Source organism: Heterodontus francisci, chromosome 2 (genome assembly GCF_036365525.1).
Source record: "Heterodontus francisci isolate sHetFra1 chromosome 2, sHetFra1.hap1, whole genome shotgun sequence".
Taxonomy (NCBI): domain Eukaryota; kingdom Metazoa; phylum Chordata; class Chondrichthyes; order Heterodontiformes; family Heterodontidae; genus Heterodontus; species Heterodontus francisci.
Window position 1 is genome coordinate 72,231,414 of NC_090372.1, and position 27,605 is coordinate 72,259,018.

Sequence of the window (27,605 nt, forward strand, 5' to 3'; positions counted from 1 at the left end):
TTTCAGAAGAACCAATTCAATTCAGAAGTGTCTCTTGATGGGTTCAGGATGAGAATAATCTGGTTATGATGTTTCTACTTCACATGTTCTTTGTTTCAGAAGAACCCATTCAATTCGGGAATATTTCAGGATGGGTGTAGGACAGGTGCAAATGACATCTTTTAGCTTTGAAGGTATTCCTTTGTCCTTGTCAGACAGTTTGAATATACAAAGGCCAATTTTTTTTTTAAATTCATTCATGGAATGTTGGCATCACTGGCCAGGCCAGCATTTATTGCCCATCCCTAATTACCCTTGAGAAAGTGATGGGGAGCTGTCTTCCAGAACCACTGCAGTCCATGTGGGGTAGGTACACCCACAGTGCTGTTAGGAAGGGAGTTCCAGGATTTTGACCCAGCGACAGTGAAGGAATGGCGATATAGTTCCAGGTCAGGATGGTGTGTGGCTTGGAGGGGAACTTGCAGGTGATGATGCTCCCATGTAACTGCTGCCCTTGTCCTTCCAGGTGTTAGAGATTGTGGGTTTGGAAGGTGCTGTCGAAGGAACCTTGGTGTGTTGCTGCAGTGCATCTTGTATATGGTACACACTGCTGCCACAGTGCATCGGTGGTGGAGGGAGTGAATGTTTGTGAAAGGTGTGCCAGTCAAGCAGGCTGCTTTGTCCTGGATGGTGCTGAGCTTCTTGAGTGTTGTTGGAGCTGCACTCATCTAGGCAAGTGGAGAGTATTCCATCACACACCTGACTTGTGCCTTATAGATGGTGGATAGACTTTGGGGAGTCAGGAGGTGAGTTACTCACCGCAGAATTACTAGCCTCTGACCTGCTGTTGTAACAAAGATATTTATATGGCTACTCCAGTTCAGCTTCTAGTCAATGGAAACCTCCAGGATGTTGATAGTGGGGGATTCAGTGATCGTAATGCCATTAAATATCAAGGGGAGATGGTTAGATTCTCTCTTGTTTGAGCTGGTCATTGCCTGGCACTTGTGTGACACAAATGTTACTTGCCACTTATCAGCCCAAGCCTGGATATTGTCCAGGTCTTGCTGCATTTCTACACGGACTGCTTCAGTATCTGAGGAGTCACAAATGGTGCTGAACATTGTGCAATCATCAGCGAATATCCCCTCTTCTGACCTTATGATTGATGGAAGGTCATTTATGAAGCAGCTGAAGATGGTTGGACCTAAGACACTACCTTGAGGAACTCCTGCAGTGATGTCCTGGAGTTGAGATGATTGATCTTCAACAACCACAACCAGCTTCCTTTGCGCTAGGTAGGACTACAACCAGCGAAGAGTTTTCTCCCTAATCCCCATTGACTCCAGTTTTGCTAGGGCTCCTTGATGCCATACTTGGTCAAATGCTGCCTTGATGACAAGAGCAGTCACTCTCACCTCACCTCTTGAGTTCAGCTCTTTTATCTATGTTTGAACCAAGGCTGTAATGAGGTCAGTTGCTGAGTGGCCCTGGCAGAACTCAAACTGAGGGTCACTGAGCTGGTTATTGCTAATTAAGTGCCTCTTGATAGCACTGTCGGCGACACCTTCCATCACTTTACTGATGATTGAGAGTAGATTGATGCGACAGTAATTAGCTGGGTTGAATTTGTCCTGCTTTTTGTGTACAGGACATACCTGGGCAATTTTCCACATTGCCGGGTAGGTGCCAGTATTGTACCTGTACTGGAACAGCTTGGGTAGGGGCGCGGCAAGTTCTGGAGCACATGTCTTCAGTATGATTGCCGGAATGCTGTCAGGGCCCATAGCCTTTGCAGTATCCAGTGCCTTCAGTCGTTTCTTGATGTCACATGGAGTGAATCGAATTGGTTGAAGAGTGGCATCTGTGATGCTGAGGACCTCAGGAGGAGGCCTTTTACTTTCAGCAGCCATTTTGGCGCACATTGTTCACTTTTTAAAAGAAAAGTCCATTTTTTAAAAGACAAAATCAATTTTTATAACTCTTCAGTTTTAGTCCATAATTTTCATTGTCGCACTTCTTGTACACATGACAAGAACAACCCCTACATCTCCAAGCTATCCTTGTAACTCGAGTCTCTCATCCCTGGAACCATTCTCAGAAATCGTATCTGCACCCTCTCTAAAGCCTTCACATCCTCCCTAATGTGTGGTGCCCAGAATTGGGCACAATACTCCAGCTGAGGCTGAAACAGTGTTTTACAAAGGTTCATCATAACTTCCTTGCTTTTGTACTCTATGCCTCAATGCATAAAGCCCAGGATCCCATATGCCTTTTTAACCACTTTCTCAATCAGCCCTGCCACTTTAAACAATCTGTTCACATATACCCCCAGGTCTCTCTGTTCCTGCAGCCCCTTTAGAATTCTATCCCTTATTTTGTATTGCCTCTCTTCCATTCTTCCTACCAAAATGTATCACTTCACACTTCTTTGCATTACATTTCATATGCCATGTGTCCACCCATTTCACCAGCCTGACTAGGACCTCTTGAAGTATATCACTATCCTCCACACATTTCACAACACTTATAAGTTTTGGTGCCATCTGCAAATTTTGAAATTGTGCCTTTTACACTCAAATCTGTGTCATTAACATAAATCAAGAAAAGCAGTGATCCTAGAATCGACCCCTGGCATCTAATGCTGATTTGGTGCCCCGTCTACCATTTTGGATCTTGCAAGTCCTGTTAATGCCCTGTCTTAATCACGTCCAGCTGAACATGCATTCAGCTGCATGAGGGACCCCCGCAGTAGCACCATTTAAAGGGATCACCATGGGACTTTCAGGTGAGGTGTTTTTGACTTTCAGTTGCTGCTGTGGTGTTAGTGGAAGTACTGTGTTGAGTGTTATTGCAGGAGTTGACAGATGTTTTTGCATTCACAAGTGACTGGTGCTGGACTCTGACAAGGAGGTCAGAGCAGTTGGAAGACCTGTCAGGAGATTGATTACTTGATTGAAGTATATAAGATCCTGAACGGTCTTGACAAAGTAGATGTGGAAAGGATATTTCCTCTTGTGGGTAAGTCCAGAACTAGGGGGCACTGTTTTAAAATTAGGGGTCACCCTTTTAGAATAGAGATGAGGAGAAATTTCTTCTCTCAGAGGGTTATGTGACTTTGAAATTCTCTGCCTCAGAAGGTGGTAGAGGTCGGGTTATTGAATATTTTTAAGGCAGGGATAGATTCTTGTTAGGCAAGGGAATCAAAGGTTATCGGGGGTAGATGGGAGTGTGGAATTTGAGACACAACAGATCAGCCATGATCTTATTGAATGGCGGAACAGGTTAGAGGGGCCGAATGGTCTACTTCTGCTCCCTATTCATATGTTCGTATGTTCTTATGAGAAAGCCTGTTTTCAGTGATGGGGGCTGCAGCATGACAGGAAGATGAAACAGAGGTAGCAGAGAGGGAAAGCTGTACACAGAGTGAGGACAGTACTGCCAGTGGCCCTGAAGTTAACCATGGCCTTCAATTTCTACGCCTCAGGATCCTTCCAGGCGGGAGCAGGTGACATTTCCAACATTTCACACTTCACTGTACATCGCTGCATCAGGGCAGTGACAGAGGCTCTGTATAGAAGGAAAGGGCACTTCATCATCTTCACTTTTACCAGAAAAAAGCAGGAGGAGCGAGCATGTGGCTTTGCCAGGCAAAGGGATTCCCAATGGAGCAGTATGCCATTGACTGCATGCACGTGGCTCTGCGGGCCCCATGTATTAACGGGGAGACGTACTGCAACCTCTACGAACGTGCAGCTGGTGTGCAATGATGCCCAGAAGATCCTGTCAGTGAATGCCCGCTATCCTGGCAGTGATCATAACACATTCATCCCGCATCAGTCAGCCATACCTACTAGCTTTGAGCCACCATGAAGAACCAGACTGCAGGTCACAAGGGATACCCGCATTACACCTGGCTCCTGACAGCCCTGCACACCCAACACACATGGATATTGAGCCTACAATGAGAGCTGTGCTGGAACAAGGAAGGTTGTGGAGCAAACCATCGGCATCCTGAAACAAAGGTTCCGCTGCCAGGACTACTCAGGGGAATCCTCCAGTACTCGGGAGGCAGGGAAGGTTCAGGTAAGGCCAAAAATGGCTTCAGAAGGCTTAGGATATGGAAGTCCTGCAAATCTTAATGACATGGCTCATTTGCAATTTGTATCTCTGCCTCCCAACTGGCAGACAGCAGCATTCTGGCACAAGGAAACACCAGTAGCAGGAGGCTGCATCTGGGAACCTCAGGGGACAGTGTCCCGCATTCGGTGGGGAGTGGTGGAAGATCGGCAATCAGGAAAAGGGGTGGACATCTGCAATTGGGAGGGCTGGCAGGAGGCTGCCACCGATAAGGAGGCTCGCAATTGCACCATAGGAGCCCAAATTACATATGTTAATAAGCACCTCACCTCTCCACGGTGGGTCATTCAGATGCCCCAATATCTGCTGTCATAAAAATCGGGTCAGGTTACAGGGATTTCACACTTTAGCTTGACCTTCTCCTGCCCCTCGTGGGCAGGTTAATGTTGAGGTCTGAATACCTCTGAAGTGGGTGGGCAAGTTACGCAACTGTAAAACCAACCATCACCTCCTCAAAGCAATTGGGGATGGGCAATAAATGTTGCTCACATCCAGAGTGCAACTTCAATGAAAATTTACTGTTCTGCCTTCCGGTTGTCAACTGGCTGAAAGCAGACTTTTGGAGCAGTTATTATATTATCTGATGTAACCCATATTTTTGGAAGTTGCTCTTAGCCCAATAATGAATTATTGGAACCAGTTGTAGGACAAAAACAAGTAAGCAAAGGACTTTAAAGTTCTTTTTGTTTTTGATGAAAAAGAACTAGAGTATTTTGATTGGATTAGATAGGGAAAATGTTATGGCAAAGAAAAGAAATGGCAAAGAGAAAATAAAGGCAGTTGTAGTTTAGAGTTAATATTACAGTAATAAAGCTACTCAACATATGATTGAGTTAGTTACTGTAATATTAAGATCTGTTTCAATATCATGAAAACTTACAATAATGACCAGCCTAGAGATATCATTCCCTGGACATGCTTGCAATCTAACAGTTGGAAATGTCACTCACCAGTACTAAACCACTTGGAGCTCAGGGCCAGAACTGGCACCAAGACCAGGAAGGATGCCAGTCAGTTTGATCACAGCAAAGACAGACTCATGAAATATATAATTTAAAGATGTTTTTCTATCGCTGTTCAGAAATGCTAACACCATGGGACCTTAGAAGGCTGTATTTTTACTGGCAAAACAAACTAAGTGATATATGTAGCACTTTATTTTGGTCTTTGTTTGGGAGTAGCTTTCACTTAAATACTATACCCCAAGAATAATATTCCCCTTTAATTTTGATTTCTAATTTTTTGTATTATATTTGACACAATATCCTTTGCAACATTACTAAGCCATGAAAAATAGGCACCTGTGCCCTTCAAACTACAAAGATCATTCATCCCTAAAGGGTTAAGTTTCACTGCTCGGTGATGTGCCAGCAAAGTATAACATTTGTGGCTTTCATAGTTCAGTTGGTGACAGATTGAAATTGATCTACCTGGACATAAATCTTTAGGAGAGTCCAGGCTCCAAATGAAGAGACTCATTTTCACAGACAAGGCAAAGTGGGACAAACTTTATTCATTTGCTGATGTTACATGAAAAACAACATTGGGCCTCTTAAGGAGAAGAATGACCCTTTTAGTGACAAAAAAAATCAAATTCAAACTTAATACATCAACATTAATTAAAGGAACAATGCAAATGTTTGTTAGATCTGGGACAATTTACTATAAGAATAATAGTCTTCCTATTTATCTATGAGCAATGGGGCAATATGCTTCCTACTTCAGTTAGGGACAGAATAGAGTGTTTTTTTGCTCTTCTTTGAAATGGAAATTGACAGCATTTTATGGCTTAAGCAGAACTGGAAACATTGCACTTGGCTGCTCACTTTGACAAGCAGACAGCAAATGTAATAAGGTCATTGTACAAGACATAGTATAAGGCAGAAGTAGGGCATTGCTTTCTGTTATATATCCAACTGCCTAAGGAGGAGTGCGGAGTCTTGATTTTTGTTAGTTCTACAAGAATTCATTTACCTTTATTTTCAAAAGATAGCTAGAACTGACCACAGTATCTTTGGATCGTCCCCACTGCTGTAATTTTGTGCACTTCTATATAGAAGTTTCAAGGAAATAAAGAGTGGATTTTACAGGTCAATTGTGATTGTTTCTGCAGGATCTTTCTCCCAAATCCTTTCATGAGCCAAAGTTGAGTTTCTGACAGTTGGATAAATGCTAGCGAAATAAACCGTACCAGAGATGATGATGAGGAAGTCCTGTGTCAAAGTTCAAGTATGCTGTCAGGAGAAGATAAAAGCTAAAGATATGCTCAGCTGGATTTAAATAGCTCTTTAGATAAAGCAGGTTGCTGTCATAAAGTATCCCTGAGACACTGCTTTGAGGGTCAGAGGTCAGTAAACCATCTCAACAGTCTTCTGAAGTATCTTGTTTGCTTTGCACTATATGCAATATGGAAGCAAATGATACTGAGCATTATGCCTATCACACATCATGGAACATCTGAAGTGCACCTCTGTTAAACAAAACCATATAGCTTATACATAGCTCATCAGAGCACATAAGGATAGTGGCTATTTTCTTTAGATTTTTGTTCAATTCAGGTACAAGAGTAGGCCATTCAACCCCTTGAGTCTGTTCCACTATTCCATTAGATCATGACTGTATCTCACTCCATTTACCCACGTTTAATCCATAAGCTTTGATACACTTACCTAATAAAAAAAATTGTCAATTTCACAAACTGATTAGGTTCTTCATCAATTATCAGTTATTTATTCCAATTTTACTATCGAGCATATAGAAGTTTCTAGATTTTTTTTCTCCCCTGTTGGGTGGGATTTTCATTTCCATGCGAAGGTAGGAACAGGGCAGGGCGGTCGCTTACACACGCCCCTCGGGTCAGCGTGCCGGTTTCCCAACTTGAAACTGGCATGCTCAAAGTTTAAAAAGCTCCACCAAGAGCCAAAGGAGCCAGCTCACCCGAGTTCACTAACTGGCCAGTTAAACCACTTAATGAGCTTTCGGAGGCATGGGATCCACGCAGGGACCGAACTATGATGGGGGAGGAGGTGCAGAGAAAGTAGGAAGCCACTCAGAACAGCCAAAGGAGGAACTATTTGGACATTTCAGAGCATCAGTGCTGCAGAAGGCTGGCCTTTTCAGGCAAACGGTTGCTGACTTGTCTGCCCTCGTTAAGGATCATCTAAGGCTTCACAGAAACTGTCGTCATGGCCTTCCTGTGGCTGTAAAAGTCACAGTGGCCTTGCACTTTTCTGCAACCAGGGTCTTCCAAGGAGTGGCAGCAGACATTGGTGGCATCTCGCAGGCAGCAGCATATCATTATGTCATGGAGATAACGGATGCTCTGTTCGAGAGGGCAGGGGTTTACATTGAAAATAAGGTGGACAGCGGCACTCAAGCTCAAAGGGCAGAGGGATTTGCCTCCGTTGCTGGATTCCCTCAGGTGCAGGGGATCATTGATTGCACCCATGTGACCATCAAGTCACCGACTCAACAGCCAGGGAGATTCTTCAACAGGAATGGATTCCACTCCCTAAACGTGCAGCTGGCAAATGACCATGGCAACAGCTTTATGCAGGTGAGGTTCAGGTGTCTTAACCAGTTGGGTGGTGCCCTCCAATATACTCCCAATATACTCCCTCAGAGGTCTCGCGCATTGTGGTGGTCTGCTGGGCACTTCATCACATGGCCCTCCAGAGAGATGTGGACCTTGAAGAGGGAGAAGCACTGGAATGACACAGCTCCTTATAGGAGAAAGAGGCTGAGGATGAGGAGGAAGAAGATGAGGACGAGGAGGAGGCTGAAGGAGAACTGGAGAATGGTCCCCATGCTTTTCAGGGATGTTGCTATGGTAGGCTTCGGGGATGAAGCACTTATTAGAATGGAACAGAATGATCTAGACATGTTTCAGTCTACAGGATATTTGGAGAAAAGGTTCTCCTTCATCTGAGTGAGAGAAAGCATTCGTTAAGAATAAATGTCAGCAACATTCCAATGACACAATCACTGCAAAGCTCCAGATTCCCCATCTGATGCACTCTGCGTCAACATACTCCTTTACTTTGCTAACCTTTATTTCCCCTTCCCCTGCCTTTCTCCATGATGAAATGAAGACTCACAAGTCTGTCTACCTTAGTGCAACAACATGCCCAGTGCTTTATCGAAGTACATTGTGATATTATTTACAATAGACACTCCCAAGTGACCCACCAAGTGACATTACTGTAATAAAAGCAAAATATTGCAGATGCTGAAAATCTGAAATAAAAACAAGAAATGCAGGACATCAAGTGACATTACTGACATGGCAACCTCCACTCACAGCCATTCATACGAGGAGCTCCCCCTATGGCTGAGGATGAGATGGAGGCAGACTAATGCCTGTTTGGGACTGAGATGCCTGTGACCCTCGACCTCAATGTGAATGCGCCAGGAGAGCACCTTCAAAGGTTTTCGAACCGGCACCCGGCATCACTGCAGGGGCAGCCTCTATCGCAGGGCGCGATTCTACAGATGCTTCATCTGTCAGAGGGGCCATGGAGGTGGATGATGATGAGCCCCATGAGGGGTGGCCCCCTCAGCACCATCTGTGGCCACCTCAGCCCTTTTATGGCCTTCTTGATCACTAGAGGAAACCACCGGCTGGGGCACAGCTGGCATCCACTCCATGCTTTGTGCACCATTTGCACCATTGAATAGTCAATGCTAAAGACTGCTGTATGCATTCTGTGCATGTCAGGTGCTGTTCCTGCATTCACTCTGAGTGATGCTGCATATGGCTCTCCGTGAGGTTGGCCACTCTCTCAATGGAGGAGCTTATCATGCACTCAAAGCACTGAGACATTGTGGAGCACATGAGATGAATGGACTCCTCCATTCTCATCCCATGATGCCACAGTGCCTCAAGTAACTCCGACATGTGAGCACACATTTCACGCTCATTCTCCAGGCAGAGCCACCTGTTTCATGACTCTCTAGGCTCTGCATCTCCGCCTTACTGAGCAGGGCTGTGCCTGTCTTCTACCCTCTGAGGGAGTCTGGCCATAGTTGACTCTGCCTCCCCTGTATCCTCCTGCTCTGATGTGATGCGTGCTTCACCCGGTGCTACCTCTCTAATAATGCACAAGGACCCACCGAGGTGTGAGTATCTGCGCTGTTGGAGGGTGCGCAAGAAACATGTGATGGTGCAGGTTCCGAGGCGTCTTCCTCTTCTGACTCCTCGGGAACTTGTTGGCATTGTGTGGACTCCTGTCCCTCTGCAGCTGGCCCTATGGGAGACAAAAGGGAAGGTGGTGATGAGAGATTGGGACAGTTAACAGATGATCCTCTACTTAAAATAAGGAGATGGCAGCTCATGTATTGACAGCTCATTGCATGCATCCCCTAAACCTGGGGATATAGAGATCTTTGTCACCCAGTCTACGGTGGACTCCCATTTTTCCATCTCCAGTGTCCCTGTGGCTTGCGTGTCTGGCCAGATCAAGGACCAGCTCCTCGAAATGTGCCAGTGACCAAGCGTGCTCTCTCCCTCTCCCTGGCATTATTCTCTTGTTTGACCTGCAAGATGAAGAAAGATGCCATTAGGCCAATGTCTTTCTCCCTCACCACTTGCCGCTTCTGCAGTCTGCATTCCAGCCTCCTGTCCAACAGCACAATGGTTCTGGCCTCTACTTATGGGTCATCAAGGCTGCTGAGCGCACATTTCTCCAAAGGTCAGGAGAACTCTATGCGCCCTCAGAATGCTCCTCACTTTTGCATTCTGGTGACTGTTGGCCAGGAGGCATGCCTTCTGGGTCTTTCTTTGAACTCACCTTGTCAGACCAAGCAGGTCATTGAAATGTTTCCTGCACTGCCCCAATTCCTCCTGCTGCTGACCTCATCAGCCACCTCCAGCCATGCCCTCTTGGTAGGCCTTGCAGGCTTTCTTTTGCCACTGGCAGGGAACAAGAGGTTTTGGTGCTCAGTCACCACCTCCAGCAGCACTTCCAGTGAGGCATCAAAAAACCAGGGGGCTTCCCTGGCACGTGGACCCTCCCTGCCCACTGTCCTCTGCTCAGCTCCTCCTTGCATCACAGAGATGAACGCAGCAATAGTAATGGCAGCCACTCACGCACTGCTGACTGCGTCCTGCCTCCTTCCCACATCCGCTGCTGCTAATTAGACAATGTCCGCAACTCTAGGCCAATTACTTACCAGTTAAAATCACGGCCTTGCACATTACCGACGTGTTACAGAGTCGGGACTCAGAAATAAATGTGATGTCGGGGTCCTGACCCTGGAATTGAAATCCCACCCATTATGCCTAATTTTCAAGTCCCTCCTCTGTGTCAGATTCTTTGCATCATCTACCCAAGTTCTGAATGAGCACATAAGGACATAAGAAATAGACGCAGGAGTAGATCATATGGCTCCTTGAGCCCGGTGCCTCCATTCCATACGATCATGGCTGAACTTCTACCTCAACTCCATCTTCCCACCCATTCCCCTTATGCCTTGATTCCCTGAGAGATGAAAATCTGTCTACCTCAACCTTGAACATACTCAATAATGGAACATCCAAAGACTCACACCACTCCAAGTGAATAAATTTCTCCTCTTCTCAGTCCTATAGGATCAATTCCTTATCCTGAGTCTGTGCCCCATTCTTCTAAACCCCAGAGAGTATAGGCCCAATTTACTCACCCTCTCATCATAGGAAACCCTCTCATCCCGGGAACCAACCTAGTGAACTTTCGCTGTACTGCCTCCAAGGTAAGTATGTCCTTCCTTAGGCATGGAGACCAAAACTGCGCACAGTACTCCAGGTGTAGTCTCACCAAAGCCCGATATATTTGTAGCAAGACTTCCTTATTCTTGTACTTGCAATAAAGGCCAACATGCCATTTACCTTGCTAATTGCTTGCTGTATGTGCATGCTAACCTTCTATGCTCCTTGTACACCCAAGTCTCTCTGAACATCAACACTTAAATATTGCACGTTTTTAAAAAATAATCTGCGTTTTTATTCCTGCATATGTGGATAACCTCACACTTCCCCACATTATACTCCATCTGCTACCTTGTTGCCTATTCACTTAACCTGTCTCTGTCTCTTCGGAGCCTCTTTGTGTCCTCTTCACAACTTAGATTCCTACCTAGCTTTGTATTGTTAACAAACTTGGATAGTTACTCAGTCTCTTTGTCTAAGTCATTAACAAAGATTGTAAATAGCTGAGGCCCCAGCACTGATCCTTGCAGCACTCCACTAGTTACAGCCTGTCACCTTGAAAAAGCCCCATTTATCCCTACTCTCTGTTTCCTGTCCATTAACCAATGCTCCCTCCATGTTAATGTATTACCCCAATTCCATGAGCCCTTATCTTGCATATTAACCTTTTGTGTGGCACCTTATCGAATGCCTTTTGGAAATCCAAGGATACTACACTGGCTCCCCTTTAGCTACCCAACTAGTTACATCATCAAAAAACTCTAATAAATTTGTCAAACACAATTTCCCTTTCGTAAAACCATGTTGATTCTGTCTGATCATACTATGATTTTCCAAGTGCTTTGCTAAGACTTCCTTAGTAATAGATTCCAGCATTTTCCCGACAACTGATATCAAGCTCACTGGTCTGTAGTTCCCTGTTTTCTCTCTCCCGCTTTTCTTGAATAGCGGTGTTACATTTGTTGACTTCCAATCTGCTCGGACCTTTTTTCCTCCTTCGAATGAATATACCCCCACCTCCTCCTGCCCACCCCACCAGACTCTTGGGGGAAACACAATAACTTAGTTACTTTTCAGGTGGCTTCGGTTTAGGTGAAGAACTCAGCAAATGAACAGTCTCAGCCATGAATGTGAGTTCTACTAAACTACAATACATTAACACTTTTGCATCCATGGGGTGGCAAGCATTTTATAAGTCGGTATCTAGGACCAGAAATTCTGTTTGCTGATAAGTTTATTTGCTGGTTTTTAATTGTTTTTTTTTAACTATGCAGTAATAACTACTTTCAGATAAAATTAATTTGCTAATTGTAATGCTGACACTGTTGGTCTACTACCAAATTATATAGAACAGGTGTACTATAGACTAATTACCAACTAGTATTCTAAATTTCTAGTTGATCAATATTAACTGTGAGATTTTCTTTAATTCGTCCATCATCTGTCTGGCACAGGTGGACTTCAGCTGTACGTTGAAACAGCATGAGTGGGATAATGTGACAACAGGAAATTTCCCTTGTTTGGATTTGGCCCACACTTAATGGTTGGACAGACTATCCTTAATCTCCACACTTCAGTGCTTTTTAAAAGGTTAGCTGCCAGACTATTACAGCACTGCCAGATGGTCTTGTGAATATTTAAGTCTTATAATGATTATCATAAGTACTGGCAAATTCACTGAGTGCTGGGTAGGGGGATGATTAGCACCATTGGCAATATGTTTGCACCCACTGAGATGTATAACTATCCACAAATCTATAGAACATTTTGTTTTACTTGTTTTGCTTTGCACATTGTTCAAATAGACAAATGAAAACACACTTTTACTCATTTGGAAACAATTCAATTCAGCTTTATTTTGAACGAAAAGCCACCATCTCCATGAATATCACGCAGTAGTTATTGTAGCAGACTTGGTAAAGAAAGAAAGCTATTTGTGTTGTGAAAAAATTGGCCTCATGAAATACAATGTAAACCAAATTTATGGTAATGCAAATGAAGTAAAGATTAGCATTGACTAACATATATTAAAAGATTCTCTAAAAAAGACTTACATTTGATTAGCAAACATGTACAGAAAGTGCTATTTAAATTTTGGAGGTAATGGGTGAGTCATTTGGAACAGAAGGTATTGATTTGTTGGAGTGCAGATGAATTGAAGAAGGGTAATAAAGAATACTTCTGAAGTGTAGTCATTGTTGTAACATAGGCAAACACATCAGCTGATTTCAGAACAAAAAGGTGTGATGCTCTAGCACTTTTGAAGATTAGCAGATGAATCTTACTGTGGCACAAGACAGTCCAGTACACCTAAAAGCAATTACCAAATAGGATCTGTTGTTTGTTTAATCAGGCACATTTCTGCAAGCTTACCTAGATATCAATACAAGGATAGACACTGTCAAAAGCTTGGGGTATTTAGAGTCTCCTGCTCACCACACTCCAGTGCATTACTGAGGGAGTGCTACCCTGTCATCGGTGACATCTTTCAGATGAGACGTTAAAGCGAGGCCCCGTCTACCCTCTCCGTTGGATGTAAACTGTGATGTCTTTCATGACTTGAGTGAGGTTTAGCCGAGTTTAGTATAAGATATGTGAGACACAGGCTGCAGACTGTTGAACATAATGAAGTCTTTATTCTGTTTTGCTTTCACTTTCCCTTTGTGAGCATGTGTGTTCTACAGGAGTTCTAAGTGCACACAATGTATAATGCAATTGCAATTTCAAAACACTACAACACTAGATAAATTATCTCATGGCACTATTTCAAAGATGAGGAGGGGGGTTCTCTTAGTCTCCTGGCCAATATATATCTCTCGACAATCACTAAAAAAAGATTATCTGGTCATTATCATATCGCAGTTTGTGACAGCCTGCTGTGCACAACTGGCTGCCACATTTCCTACATTACAACAGTGACTGCACTTCAGAAGTATTTCATCGGCTGTAAAGTGCCTTGGGATGCCTCAAGATCATTAAAGGTGCTATAGAAAATACAAATATTTGTTTTTTTCTATAAGAGTCATGTAACATACAGAGCCAAAATATTCTACAGTTGGCAGATGGGGAAAGACATAGAGTTGTAACAAAGTTCTTGAAAATATACCGAAATACAGATACATAACACATATCAAGTTGTTCTGTTACACATTTACTGTCGGCCCATGCTAAGCTCTCAGACAAGCTCATTGTTTATCACACATATCCATACTCCAACAGGGCACAAATCAATCTGCAACTTAGAACTAAAACTCTTGGAACACTGATGGTTATAAGGACATCCCACAGCAAATCAATGTAATATAACCAAGCTACATGAAAGATGATCAGACGCTGACAAACATGATGGATTGTTGGTTGAGCCTATGTCCATCATGTGAATGTGGTTTTTCAAATTAAAATGCATCAACACAACTTTGTGTTGCACAACAAGGTGACACATAATGCAAGGGAATAAACTTGGACTGGAGGAGGACTCAAAAATGACAAGCCCTAGATTCTCTTTGAGGATGTCACCTGGATATCCTTGTCCATAAGTGAAGCAAAGGAGTGACAGAAGGAGAAGCTAGAAGTTTCCCCTAACTTCAGGGCTAAGACCATCCAGTTCTTGTTATGTCTTGTCTCTTTTCTAATTCAATCATATAATTAGACACATAAGCACCACACACAATGCAATGTAAGCTCTGATTGAAGATGTGTCTTGCAGCCAGTATTCTAATGTTTGTTCCTTTTTTATCATGGTAGGCCTAGATGAATCAGCTGCCATTTCTTCCAATAGCTGCGTACCTCGAGGCAGCCAATGTTCCTGTCACCACTGTTTGCAAGCAACACCATCACTCCACAGATACCAGAAGATACAATGCTGCAGCGAGTGACTCACCATCTAACTCCTGAAAGCCTTTCCACCATCTATAAAGCAAAGGTCAGGAGTGTGATGGAATACTCTCCACTTGCTTCATTGAGTACAAGAACCCCAATTCCAACCTGGACAAAGCAGCCCACTTGATTGGCACCCCATCCACCGCCTTAAACTTTCACTCCCTCTACCACTGGTGCACCATGGCTGCGGTGTGTACCATCTGCCAGATCCACTGCAGCAACTTGCCAAGGCTTCTTCGACAGCACCTCCCAAACCTGTGACCTCTACCACATAGAAGGACAAGAGCAGCAGGCACATGTGAACATTACTACCTCCAAGTCACATATCACCTGGACTTGGAAATATATTGCTGTTTCTTCATTGTTACCGGATCAATATCCCAGAACGCCTTCAGAAGGTGGGAGTACCTTCACCACATGGATTGTAGCAGTTCAAGAAAGCAACTTACCACCACCTTCTCAAGGGCATTTTGGGATGGGCCATAAATACTGTCCTGCTAGTGAAGTCTACATGCTGCTAATGAATAAAAAATAAATTTATGAGCTTGAAAAGCGAGCACCATATGAGTCACAGTATAGAACTGGAAGATGCTATGGTATGGTGAAATTCAACAGGTATGTCATCCACATGTTGCTATTCAGTAGGAAATTGATTGTCATGTGTTTTGATATATTTTAGGCAGCACATTCACTAATTGTGCAGGTCGTCTGTACGCTAGCCTAAAATGAAGCAAAGGTTGAAAGGTTGACGGCAGTGGCGAGCTATGCTCTCGCTGCAGGTTTGCTGCAGATGTCCTTGCAGCAGACATCACAGTTGCCCTTAGTTAATACTAGAGAGATGTGTAGATACAGTTGGTGGTGTAATTGTGGATGTGGCCATTCCAGCTCTGCTGACAGCTGATCTTCTTGGCACACCTTCTTTCATGCCATTAAATACTGCAATTGGGACATTTTAAAAGCAAATTTGTCATTAATTTTCCATTGACTTGCCAAACAGCACAGATTCTAGTTTGCAGTTAGATATTATATCACTCCCTGTGCTGCAATAGAAATTGGAATGGCAACAGACTTTTTTATATCCCTACTTTTTTTTAACTATTTTTCCTTTAAAAGATTTTCTGGTGATTTTTTTTGCAGACAATATTTAGCCGTTTTTGTTTCTATATAAACATTCCCCGTATGCTGATACCAAGAACAACAAAAACAAAACTCCAGAACAAAAGCACGAAAAAGTGACTAAAGAAAATGAAACTAAAAGGATCACATAAATAATCTGTGTCCTTTGAAGAGCTCCTTTGTATTTGAAGCTGCCCTTTTCACATACTCCAAATGGGGAAGAGGGTAATCACTTGAGGGGTAATTTGAATGAATTTAAATATTAATATGAAGCCCTTGTACAGAATGTGTGAGATAATTTTCAGCTGGCTGGAAGAATATGCACAGCTTGAAATGAGTAGGAATCTGCCAGTTCTGTTTCAGATATTAATATAAAATGGCAGTAAAGAGACAATTGGCAGTTATTGGATGGTTGGATCCAATTAATTTTCGCCATGTTCCTATTTCAGAAATTTTCTGATATATATAATCCACAGTGAGCAGGGCTAAATGGAATGTATTAATTCAGAAGGAAGATAGCAACATGTTTTGATACCTATCATCTCTCAGAGGAGGGATGAAATGAATTTAAGGACAGGAGTTTAGGAACAATCTAATTGATGCCCAACTCAGTTAAGACAATCTCCCCGGGGCTCACCCAAAAATTCCAGATACCAGACTAACCGATACCTGGTGACCCTTGGTAAACAATCATACCAACCTCGTACAAATTAAATATTTTGATTTCAAGATAAATTAAATTGAAATAAAAATTAAATTCACAGCTATAGGGCAAAGTTGCTTGTTCTATTATCTATTTGTGTTACCTGAGCACATAAGCACATATAACAAAGATATGATGATTTAAATTAATTTATTGCGTTTAACAAAATTCTTTTTTTTTTCTTTTTTCTTTTGGGCCTCCTTATCTCGAGAGACAATGGATACGCGCCTGGAGGTGGTCAGTGGTTTGTGAAGCAGCGCCTGGAGTGGCTATAAAGGCCAATTCTGGAGTGACAGGCTCTTCCACAGGTGCTGCAGAGAAATTTGTTTGTTGGGGCTGTTGCACAGTTGGCTCTCCCCTTGCGCCTCTGTCTTTTTTCCTGCCAACTACTAAGTCTCTTCGACTCGCCACAATTTAGCCCTGTCTTTATGGCTGCCCGCCAGCTCTGGCGAATGCTGGCAACTGACTCCCACGACTTGTGATCAATGTCACACGATTTCATGTCGCGTTTGCAGACGTCTTTATAACGGAGACATGGACGGCCGGTGGGTCTGATACCAGTGGCGAGCTCGCTGTACAATGTGTCTTTGGGGATCCTGCCATCTTCCATGCGGCTCACATGGCCAAGCCATCTCAAGCGCCGCTGACTCAGTAGTGTGTATAAGCTGGGGATGTTGGCCGCTTCAAGGACTTCTGTGTTGGAGATATAGTCCTGCCACCTGATGCCAAGTATTCTCCGAAGGCAGCGAAGATGGAATGAATTGAGACGTCGCTCTTGGCTGGCATACGTTGTCCAGGCCTCGCTGCCGTAGAGCAAGGTACTGAGGACACAGGCCTGATACACTCGGACTTTTGTGTTCCGTGTCAGTGCGCCATTTTCCCACACTCTCTTGGCCAGTCTGAACATAGCAGTGGAAGCCTTACCCATGCGCTTGTTGATTTCTGCATCTAGAGACAGGTTACTGGTGATAGTTGAGCCTAGGTAGGTGAACTCTTGAACCACTTCCAGAGCGTGGTCGCCAATATTGATGGATGGAGCATTTCTGACATCCTGCCCCATGATGTTCGTTTTCTTGAGGCTGATGGTTAGGCCAAATTCATTGCAGGCAGACGCAAACCTGTCGATGAGACTCTGCAGGCATTCTTCAGTGTGAGATGTTAAAGCAGCATCGTCAGCAAAGAGGAGTTCTCTGATGAGGACTTTCCGTACTTTGGACTTCGCTCTTAGATGGGCAAGGTTGAACAACCTGCCCCCTGATCTTGTGTGGAGGAAAATTCCTTCTTCAGAGGATTTGAACGCATGTGAAAGCAGCAGGGAGAAGAAAATCCCAAAAAGTGTGGGTGCGAGAACACAGCCCTGTTTCACACCACTCAGGATAGGAAAGGGCTCTGATGAGGAGCCACCATGTTGAATTGTGCCTTTCATATTGTCATGGAATGAGGTGATGATACTTAGTAGCTTTGGTGGACATCCGATCTTTTCTAGTAGTCTGAAGAGACCACGTCTGCTGACGAGGTCAAAGGCTTTGGTGAGATCAATGAAAGCAATGTAGAGGGGCATCTGTTGTTCACGGCATTTCTCCTGTATCTGACGAAGGGAGAACAGCATGTCAATAGTCGATCTCTCTGCACGAAAGCCACACTGTGCCTCAGGGTAGACGCGCTCGGCCAGCTTCTGGAGCCTGTTCAGAGCGACTCGAGCAAAGACTTTCCCCACTATGCTGAGCAGGGAGATTCCACGGTAGTTGTTGCAGTCACCGCGGTCACCTTTGTTTTTATAGAGGGTGATGATGTTGGCATCGCGCATGTCCTGGGGTACTGCTCCCTCGTCCCAGCACAGGCATAGCAGTTCATGTAGTGCTGAGAGTATAGCAGGCTTGGCACTCTTGATTATTTCAGGGGTAATGCTGTCCTTTCCAGGGGCTTTTCCGCTGGCTAGGGAATCAATGGCATCACTGAGTTCCGATTTGGTTGGCTGTATGTCCAGCTCATCCATGACTGGTAGAGGCTGGGCTGCATTGAGGGCAGTCTCAGTGACAGCATTCTCCCTGGAGTACAGTTCTAGGTAGTGCTCAACCCAGCGGTCCATCTGTTTGCGTTGGTCAGTGATTATGTCCCCCGATTTAGATTTGAGGGGGGTGATCTTCTTGATGGTTGGCCCAAGAGCTCTCTTCATGCCATCATACATTCCTCTGATGTTTCCGGTGTCTGAGGCCAGCTGAATATGACTGCATAGGTGTTGCCAGTAGTCGTTTGCGCAACGCCTAGCTGTTCTTTGTGCAGTACTTCTGGCTGCTTTAAGTGCTGCGGATGTTAAATCGCTGGGGGCTTTCTTGTAGTTCAAAAGTGCAATGCGCTTAGCGGCTATGACAGGTTCCAGCTCTTCATTATGAGATTGAAACCAGTCTGCATTTCTCTTCGCACTTTTGCCGTAGGTGGTCAAAGCTGACTCATAGATGGCGTCTCTGATGTGGGCCCACTTGGTCTCAGCATCCCCTGTGGGAGTGTTTTGAAGGGCTGTTACAAGTGAATTTAGAAATTTTTGTAACAGCTGTGGGTGAGAAATTCTGCTCGTGTTGATGCGCGGGTGGCCCTTCTGCTTGGAATGATGCAACTTCTTTGGTCTGAGTCTAACCTTGCTGCACACCAGGGAGTGGTCGGTGTCGCAGTCCGCACTGTGGAAGCTGCGTGTGATTTGAACACTGTTTAAGGCAGCTCGCCTTGTGACAATGAGGTCTAGCTGGTGCCAACGACGTGATCTTGGGTGCCTCCATGAAACCTGGTGACAGGGTTTAGTGTGAAAGAACGAGTTGGTGATGCAGAGGTTATGATAGGTACACAACTCAAGCAGTCTCTGCCCGTTCTCATTCATCCTTCCAACGCCATAGCGCCCAAGGCAGGAGGGCCATGAGTCATGGTCGGCCCCAACCCTGGCATTAAAGTCCCCCAGCAGGAATAGGTGTTCGGTGTTGGGGATGCTGCTAATGATGTTATGGAGTTGTTCATAGAACTGGTCTTTAGCTTCAGGTGCGGAACAGAGTGTTGGAGCATAGATGCTGAGTAGGTGTACTGGACCAGAGGTGGTGAGCAGTCGGATGGACAGTATGCGTTCCGAGCCATTTGAGGGAGGCTCTATCATGCTGAGCAAGGAGTTTCTGATGGCGAAGCCCACTCCATGCTGTCTTGGTTCTTCAGGATCCCTGCCCTGCCAGAAGAAGGTGTAGTCTTGCTCTGCTAGAGAGCCACTCGCGGGGAGGCGAGTCTCCTGAAGTGCTGCAATGTCCACATTGAGTCTACTGAGCTCGTTGTTAATGATGGCGGTCTTCCGAGAATCGTTGATTTGTGTAAGGTCTTCCGACAGGCCAGGACACATAGTTCTGACGTTCCAGCTTGCAAAGCGAAGGGCTGGTACCTTCTTTCCTTTTTTCATGTTGTTTGGTGCGGTGTATCAGTCCACCTTTCGGGCAATGACCCTGAGTTCCAAGCACCCATTGAAGCAGGCAGACTGTGGCGGGACAGAACCTTATTGACCGGGGGCTGCCCGGTTTGAGGCGGGCGGTAGCTGTCCAGTGAGGTGCAATGACCTCTCCCACCGACAAAGGCAACCCGTGGCGCCCAGTTTCTACGCCAATTTATCTGGACTTATAACCCGTAACTGCTGCCTTCCGTGTTGTTTCAGTCGCTGTGAGGCAACTATGGAGTGACCTCTCCATGGCGCATGCCTGGGCAAATTTATGGAGGTTGAGAGTTGCCCAGTCGTCAAAACCCCCCTCTCGGCCTTTCTGGTGGGGTCCAAAGGAGTGCAGGACACGACGTTTGGCACCAGTATGGCTGCAGGAACTGCCGGAAACATGCCAAAGGTGACACATGACCGCCTACGGGGTTCCGCTCCGGATTTTCTGTTAGGGTTTACTCCCTTAGCCTTGGTCTCTCCCGAGACGCCCACAAGGCAGTGGGGTTTGTTTTAATGTTTTATGTTCCTACTGTTTTTATTAGAACAGGAGGGATTAATAGGTATTGACCTTCCTGCCTAGTGCCTCCACTGGGGGCTAATCTTGCCAATCTCCTTCCTGTCCAAAGCACCCCTCCACTGCTGACCCTGTAGACTCTGCCAGCAGATTAACTCTCACCATGCCTTTACACATCTCCCTCCAGAATGTCTGCTCACTTGTGAACAAGACCTTGCCAACCATCAACTTATTGTGGATGATTGCATTGACATTATGGCCTTAGTGGAAATCTAGCTGAGAGGTGATGACAACTTTCCCCTTAATGAAGCCTCCCCCCTGGCTACATCTTCCACCACTTGCTCTGTCAAGACCGTCACAGTGGCTGTGTGATGCTTATTGCCAAATCTCATCTTGCCTGACCCCACTTACTCCTCTGGCACTTTCTCCTCCTTTGAGCTTCTCACCATGTCCCACCCCCTTCACCGCTCATTCAAAAAACATCATTCTCTACCACTCACCCAAGTATGATAAAAAAAATTCTCACCGAGATATCTTCACTGTTTTCATCCCTCAGCCTCTGCACTGAATGACTTTTCATCCTCGTTGATTTCAACCTCCATCTCAACTCATCATGTTCTCTCTCCTCTGAGTTCACTGCCCTCTTATCCTCCCTAAATCTGTCCCTACATGTAAATTCTCCAACACATATTCACGGCCACCCCTTTGACCTTGCCATCTTACTTGGTCTTGCTATTCCCTTCGTAACTATCTCAGGTAAGGCCATCTCTGATCACTTTCTTGTATCACTTTTCACACACAGCCCCTTCCACGCCCCAACGCTACCTTCTTTTGTATTTGCTCCTATATCCCCCAATTTATTTACAACAGCACTTTCAAAATTCCAACTGTCTAACCTTTGGCCCTCCGTTCACCGTAACACTTCTGCAGCTACTGATTTTCTCAAATGCACCCTCGCCTCCACTTTTGATGTCCCCAATAAAACCCTCTCTCACACTGGCCTTTCCCCCAGTTTAGCCCTCATCTCTATTTCCTTATGTCCAAGGAATGCAGACTTAAATGGATATGGCAGACAATTGGTTTAGCTGTTCACCACCAGATCTGGCTGGACCACATAAAGCACCATTGAGTCCTGCTCTTATTTGCCGAAACTACTCATTATTCCAGGATCATCCTGGAATGCAAAGATAATCCCTGACTTCTTTTCTGTACTGAAAGCCATCTTCTTAAACCCCTTTCCCCTGTCCCCTCCACCCTCACCTCCAACAATAATTGTGAGGAGCTCATGGACCTCTTTGCCGCGAAGATCGCGACCATCCACAAGAAATACAAGAAACACAAGAAATAGGAGCAGGAGTAGACCATCTATCCCATTGAGCCTGCTCCACGAGCTGCCTCTGCCATGTCCCTCTCTTCCACTAACCCACCTGGCCAAACCCCCTCTAAAGTTCCCCAATGCTCTAGCCCTGAACTTGCAAATTTCTCTAGTTTCTCTCCTATCTCCCCTCGTGCCCTCTCTGAGCTCATCCATGAGACTCACCTCCTGGTCCCTCAACACTATTTCCACTAAACTACTGACCACCCAACCTCTCCTCCTGGTCCCATTGTTGCTGTTGCTGTTAACAGCCCTCTCTCTTCATGTGTTGTCCATCTCTCCTTTAAATCTGCCATAATCACCCCTCTCCTCAAAAAACAACCCTTGACCCCACCGCTCTTGCAAACTGCTGCCCTATCTCCAACCTCCCTTTCCTCTCCAAAGTCTTTGAACATGTTGTCGCCTCCAAAATCTGTATCCATGTTTCCCAGAACTCCATGTTTGAATTCTTCCAATCAGGTTTCCACCCCTGCCACAGTACTGAAATGGTTTTTTATCAAAGTCACAAATGGCATCCTATATAACTGTAACAAAGGTAAATTGTGCCCCCTGATCCTTCTCAACCTGTCTGCAGCCTTTGACACAGTTGAACACACCATCCTCCTCCAACACCTCGCCAATGTCATTCAGTTGGGTGGGACTGCTGTCACCTAGTTCCATTCTTATTCATCTAAACGTAGCCAGAGGGTCACTTACAGTGGCTTCTCTTCACATTACCGCACCAATACCTCTGGCATCCCCCAAGGATCTATCCTTGGCCCCCTCCTATTTCTCATCTATATTCTGTCCTTGGTAACATCATCTGAAAGCACAAAGTAGTTTTCACATGTATGCTGAGGACACACAGCTCTATCTCACCAGCACCTCTCTTGATTCCTCCACTGTTGCTAAATTATCAGACTGCCTATCCAACATTCAGTACTGGGTGAGCAGAAATTTCCTCCAATTAACTATTGGGAAGACTGAAGCCATTATTTTCAGTCTCCGCTCCAAACTCTGTTCCCTAGCTACTGACTCCATCCTCTCTCTGGCAACAGTCTGAGGCTAACTATGTCTGTTTGCGAACTTAGTATCATATTGGCCTACACCTGATTCTATGTTCCTATATTTGACCCAAAGATGAGCTTCCAACTATATACCCGTGCCACCACTAAGACCGCCTGTTTTCACCTCCATAACATCACTCGACTTTACCCTGTCTCAGCTCATCTGCTGCTAAAACCCTCATTCATGCCTTTGTTACCACTAGATTTGACTATTACAACGCATTCCTGGCTGGTCTCTCACATGCTACCCTCGGTAAACTTGAGGTCATCCAAATCTCTGCTGCCCGTGTCTTAACTCACATCTAGTCCCGTTCACCTATCACTTCTGTGCTTGCTGACTTACATTGGCTCCTGGTCAATCAACGCCTCGATTTTAAAATTCTCATCATTGTTTTCAAATCCGTCCATGACTTCGCCCCTCCCTATCTCTGTAATCTCCTGCAGCCCCACACTCCTCCAAGATATCTGCATTCATCTAATTCTTGACTCTTGATCATCCCTGATTTTAAATGCTCCACCATTGGTAGCCAAGCCTTCAGCTGCTGAGGCCCTAAGCTCTGAAATTCCGTCCCTAAACCTCTCTGCTTCTCTATCTCACTTCCCTCCTTTAAGACACTCCTTAAAACCTACCTCTTTTACTAAGCTTCTGGTTATATGATCTTACCTGGCTTAGTGTCGTATTAGGTTTTAAAATGATCATGTGAAGCACCTTGTGACATTTTAGTACATTAAACAAATATAAGTTGTTGTTGGTGGTTATTTCATAGAGGTATTTAAAATTATGAAGGGATGCAACAATATGGGTAGCAACTATCGAGGGTCCAGATATGAGATTAAGTAATATTTAAGACAGACAGCTGAAGAAACCTTCTTACAGAGTTTGTGAGGCTGTGGCATGCACTATCAAAGTTAGTGATTGGTGCAGAGACCATGGCCATTGTGTACCAGCGCTAGTAACCTCTGCGATTCCCTTCTGGTCGCATTACTGCTAGTAGAGGGTTGATTGGCTAATTTAGTGGCAGCAGTAAAATAGGCTGCTCTTTATCAGATTATGCTGCACTCCTGTGTGGATTGTAATTGAAGGTTATTTACCAACAAATACTCATCTAAAAGTCCTTCATGCCCACAAGGCACTAAAACAGCCTGTTGTTCTTTTTAACTGGGAGCAATTTGGGCTCCTGTTCATCAAATTTCATAGCACTTTGTAATATCATAAGAGCTCATTCAGTCCTTAGTTTAGTGTGCTGTGAAACATAAGCTTCTCTTGAGGTCACGCATGCAGTAAACATCTTCTGTAGCCCTGTCAGTATAGGACTACTCTTAATCATGTTAAGAACTTAAAGTGGTGGCAGAATTACAGACTTCTGTTCTGCATCATGGAATTAGTCAGTGTCATTGCTTATAGCAGCCTGCTAATGACTGAGAAAATACTTGCCTGTCAAAAAGAGGCTGTGCAAGTTTATTCGTGAACCAGTTAGATTTTTACAATAATTCTGCAGCTTTCATGGCCACTTTTTGAATTCAGTTTCACAACTTGCCCTGGTGGCATTTGAATGCACAACCCTTGGGTTGCTAGTGCAGTACCATAAGCACTCGAGAAATACCTATTATTGTGGCATCATTCATGCATGAGCCGCCACAATGATCATTATTAAGCTACCTAATGCAATCAGCATCACAGTCCTGTCCTCACCCAACATCTAAACATGAACACTTAACAGGGAGTGCTTCTTGTGGTCAGGAGTGGAATCCTAACTGATCATCCCCTCCTTAACTCAGGCCAACTGTAGAGCTCCTACTGCTGCCCAGCTAAGGTCAACCATCTGTATGGATTTACTGCTTATGGAATAAACTCACTGAGCTGAGTTAATCTTGGAGTCAGACCACCTGTGCAGCCATGGAAACAGCATACGATACAAGAGTAACATCTCACATTTTGATAGCACTCCTCATGCACAAAAAGGCATTTCAAAATGCCTGCTGAGCAGGGAATAAAAACAATGAATGTAGAATAGGAGAAAGAAAGAAAATAATCTGAAGTGTATGTCTGTTGTAATGTAAGAAATGTGGCAGCCAACTATATACAGCAAGATCCTACAAACAGTCATGTGATAAATGAACAGATAAACTGGTTTTAGTAATGTTGGTTGAGGAATAATTATTGGCTGGGAGACCAGGGAAAATGCCCCTACTCTTCCTCAAAATAGTGTCTTGGGATCTTTGACGTCCACCTGAGAAGGCAGATAGTGCCTCAGGCGAGGAGGATGGGGTAAAAGCATTAACAACTGATAAGGGTTTTGAAAAGGTTTTTGCAAGCAGAAAGATAGATGGCAAGTTGGAGAAATCTAGGCCAGAATTTTACCAGCCCTCCGGAGACAGGCTGGGAGATGGGAGGGCTGGTAAAATGGCAGCAGAAGGTGTTGAGAGGGAAGCCAGACGTCTTCCTGCCACCATGGGATATTGTCAATGGCAGGAACAGCAGCAGCAGCCACCCGCTGACCGAAGGCAGGCAGCCAATTAAGCCAATTGGCCCATTAACAGCCAGTTTACACCCCTGTTAGCATTTCACTGTGTCGGGACGGGCCCCCCGCTGCATGGGGAGACTGTCAGGTACATCGAGCTGGCCTCCCAGCAGCTTCACGGGGGTGGAAGGGGGCCTTCCTTTCTGGCCACTCCATGGCCCACAGAGGGGCCCACCAGAAGCAAAGGTCACCCTTGTGACCACGAGGCTTCCGTTAGAGGGTTCAACCCTTTGATCACCAGGGCCTGTCTGCCTGTCCCCGGCAAAACAATAAACATCCCTACCTGCCCTTCACAGGCATCTCAAGGTGGAGGTGCCCTCTCCTTCTCCTTGCAGCCTCAGCAGCGGGCACCTCTATCGGTGGCACTGCCGAGGCTGCAGAGCTGTTGACCTTTTGATTGGGCCAGAAGCTCGGAGAGACAGGCCGCCTTCCTTAATTGCATGGCAATCCCAATGGCAGCCTCTTAATTGGCTGCCACCAGTAAAATAGCCTCCGTGGTCCCGCTGCCGGCTGGCGCAGGATCAGGACATGCATTTCATCCCAACATCAGGACTTCACTCTTCCCAGTAAAATTCCAGCCCTAAGGAAGGAATGCTGAAGTATATGAGTATATTGGTTGAAAAAGCTGTCAGCAATTGTGAAACAAAGGGAGCAGAGAACAAGGATTCACCCAATGTTAGACGAGCAGCAAGTGAGAGTGAGCGCATAAGGTCAGAAAAATTGGTGAGGTAGGGTCAAGGAAGGCTACAGAAGGCACCAGAAGTGAAAAAAAATTGTATCTGCTTAGGCATACATATACAATAGGTCTTTGAATCTTGAAGGAAACCACAGCACTAAATGAATTTAGCCTGAACGATTTAGCTGGAACAACTGAGGTCTAATGATGGAATAAGGGTGGTTTTCTGATCAGTTACATGGGGCATAAAGTGGGCAATAACTGATTGGAAAAACGGTGGAGAACCATGATAACAGGTGTTTGCGGCTTCTGTGCCAATGCCCAAGCTCGTAACTTTGAAGTATGTTGGAGGTACGTGCCAGTTCACCATTAGACCATGCAAATAAAGGTTAAATGATGTAACTGCACCACAATTTTCGACCATCCACACTGGTATATTTGCCATCTCCCATTTTTTCACCTCATTATACAAAGAACATTAAAGGCCACAGAAAGCATATTGTATAGATTCAACAGAATGATGCCAGGTATGGGAAACTGTAGTTCTCAAAAGAGACCTCAGATACTGAAATTACTTTCACTGGAGCAGGGAAAGCTAAAAAAAATATTTCCGAGAGGTTTTTTTTTCAATTGTTGCAATTAGGTGAAGAGGGGTCGAAGGGCTCTCCTCTTTTCCCTCTCCTTCTTTGACCGCAACAGGGTTTATTTCTTTTTAAAAAGTGAATGTACTTGCCAATTCAGTGAGTGTTTCACTATTTATGTGCTTTGATCATAAGGAACCAATTGGACAGGTTTTCTTGTGTTTAACAAAGAAAGAGGTTAGCTTTATTGTACCTAAACTGATCTAAGTAAAATAATAAACTACGCACCAGCTTACACACACACAAATAGGTTAGAGAGTGGGGAAGGATAGATTGATCAGATTATCCGAAGCAATATAAAGGGGTAGACAGACTGTGGAGTTTGGTGACTCAGTTGTTTTCTGGATGAACTTGGTGGTCCAGAGGCTTCCAGCTTGTAGATACGGCTAGCAGACTCGGTGGTCCTCCAGGAAAACAGTGATGCGAATGAGTTCCTTCACGGTGTCTCTGTCTGTCACAGTGAAGCTTAGGTGGTTACGGCCAGCAGGCAGGGTTCGAAACCTGCCAGGTGGATTGGGAGGAGAGAGAGAGCGGGAGGGAGAGAGAGAAAGAGAGAGAGAGCAAGAGAGATAGAGAGGGAACTCCACTTGGATCCCTTCTGATCAGTGTCAGTTGCTTGTCTGCATACGAACATACATACAGACATACGGATTAGGAGCAGGAGTAGGCCACTCGGCCCCTCGAGCCTGCTTCGCCATTCAACAAGATCATGGCTGATCTGATTGTAACAACGACTCCACATTCCTGCGTGCCCCCAATAACCTTTTACCACCTTGCTTATCAAGAATCTAACTACCTCTGCCTTAAAAATATTCAACGGCTCTGCTTCCACTGCCTTTTGAGGAAGACTGTTCCAAAGACTCACAACTCTCTGA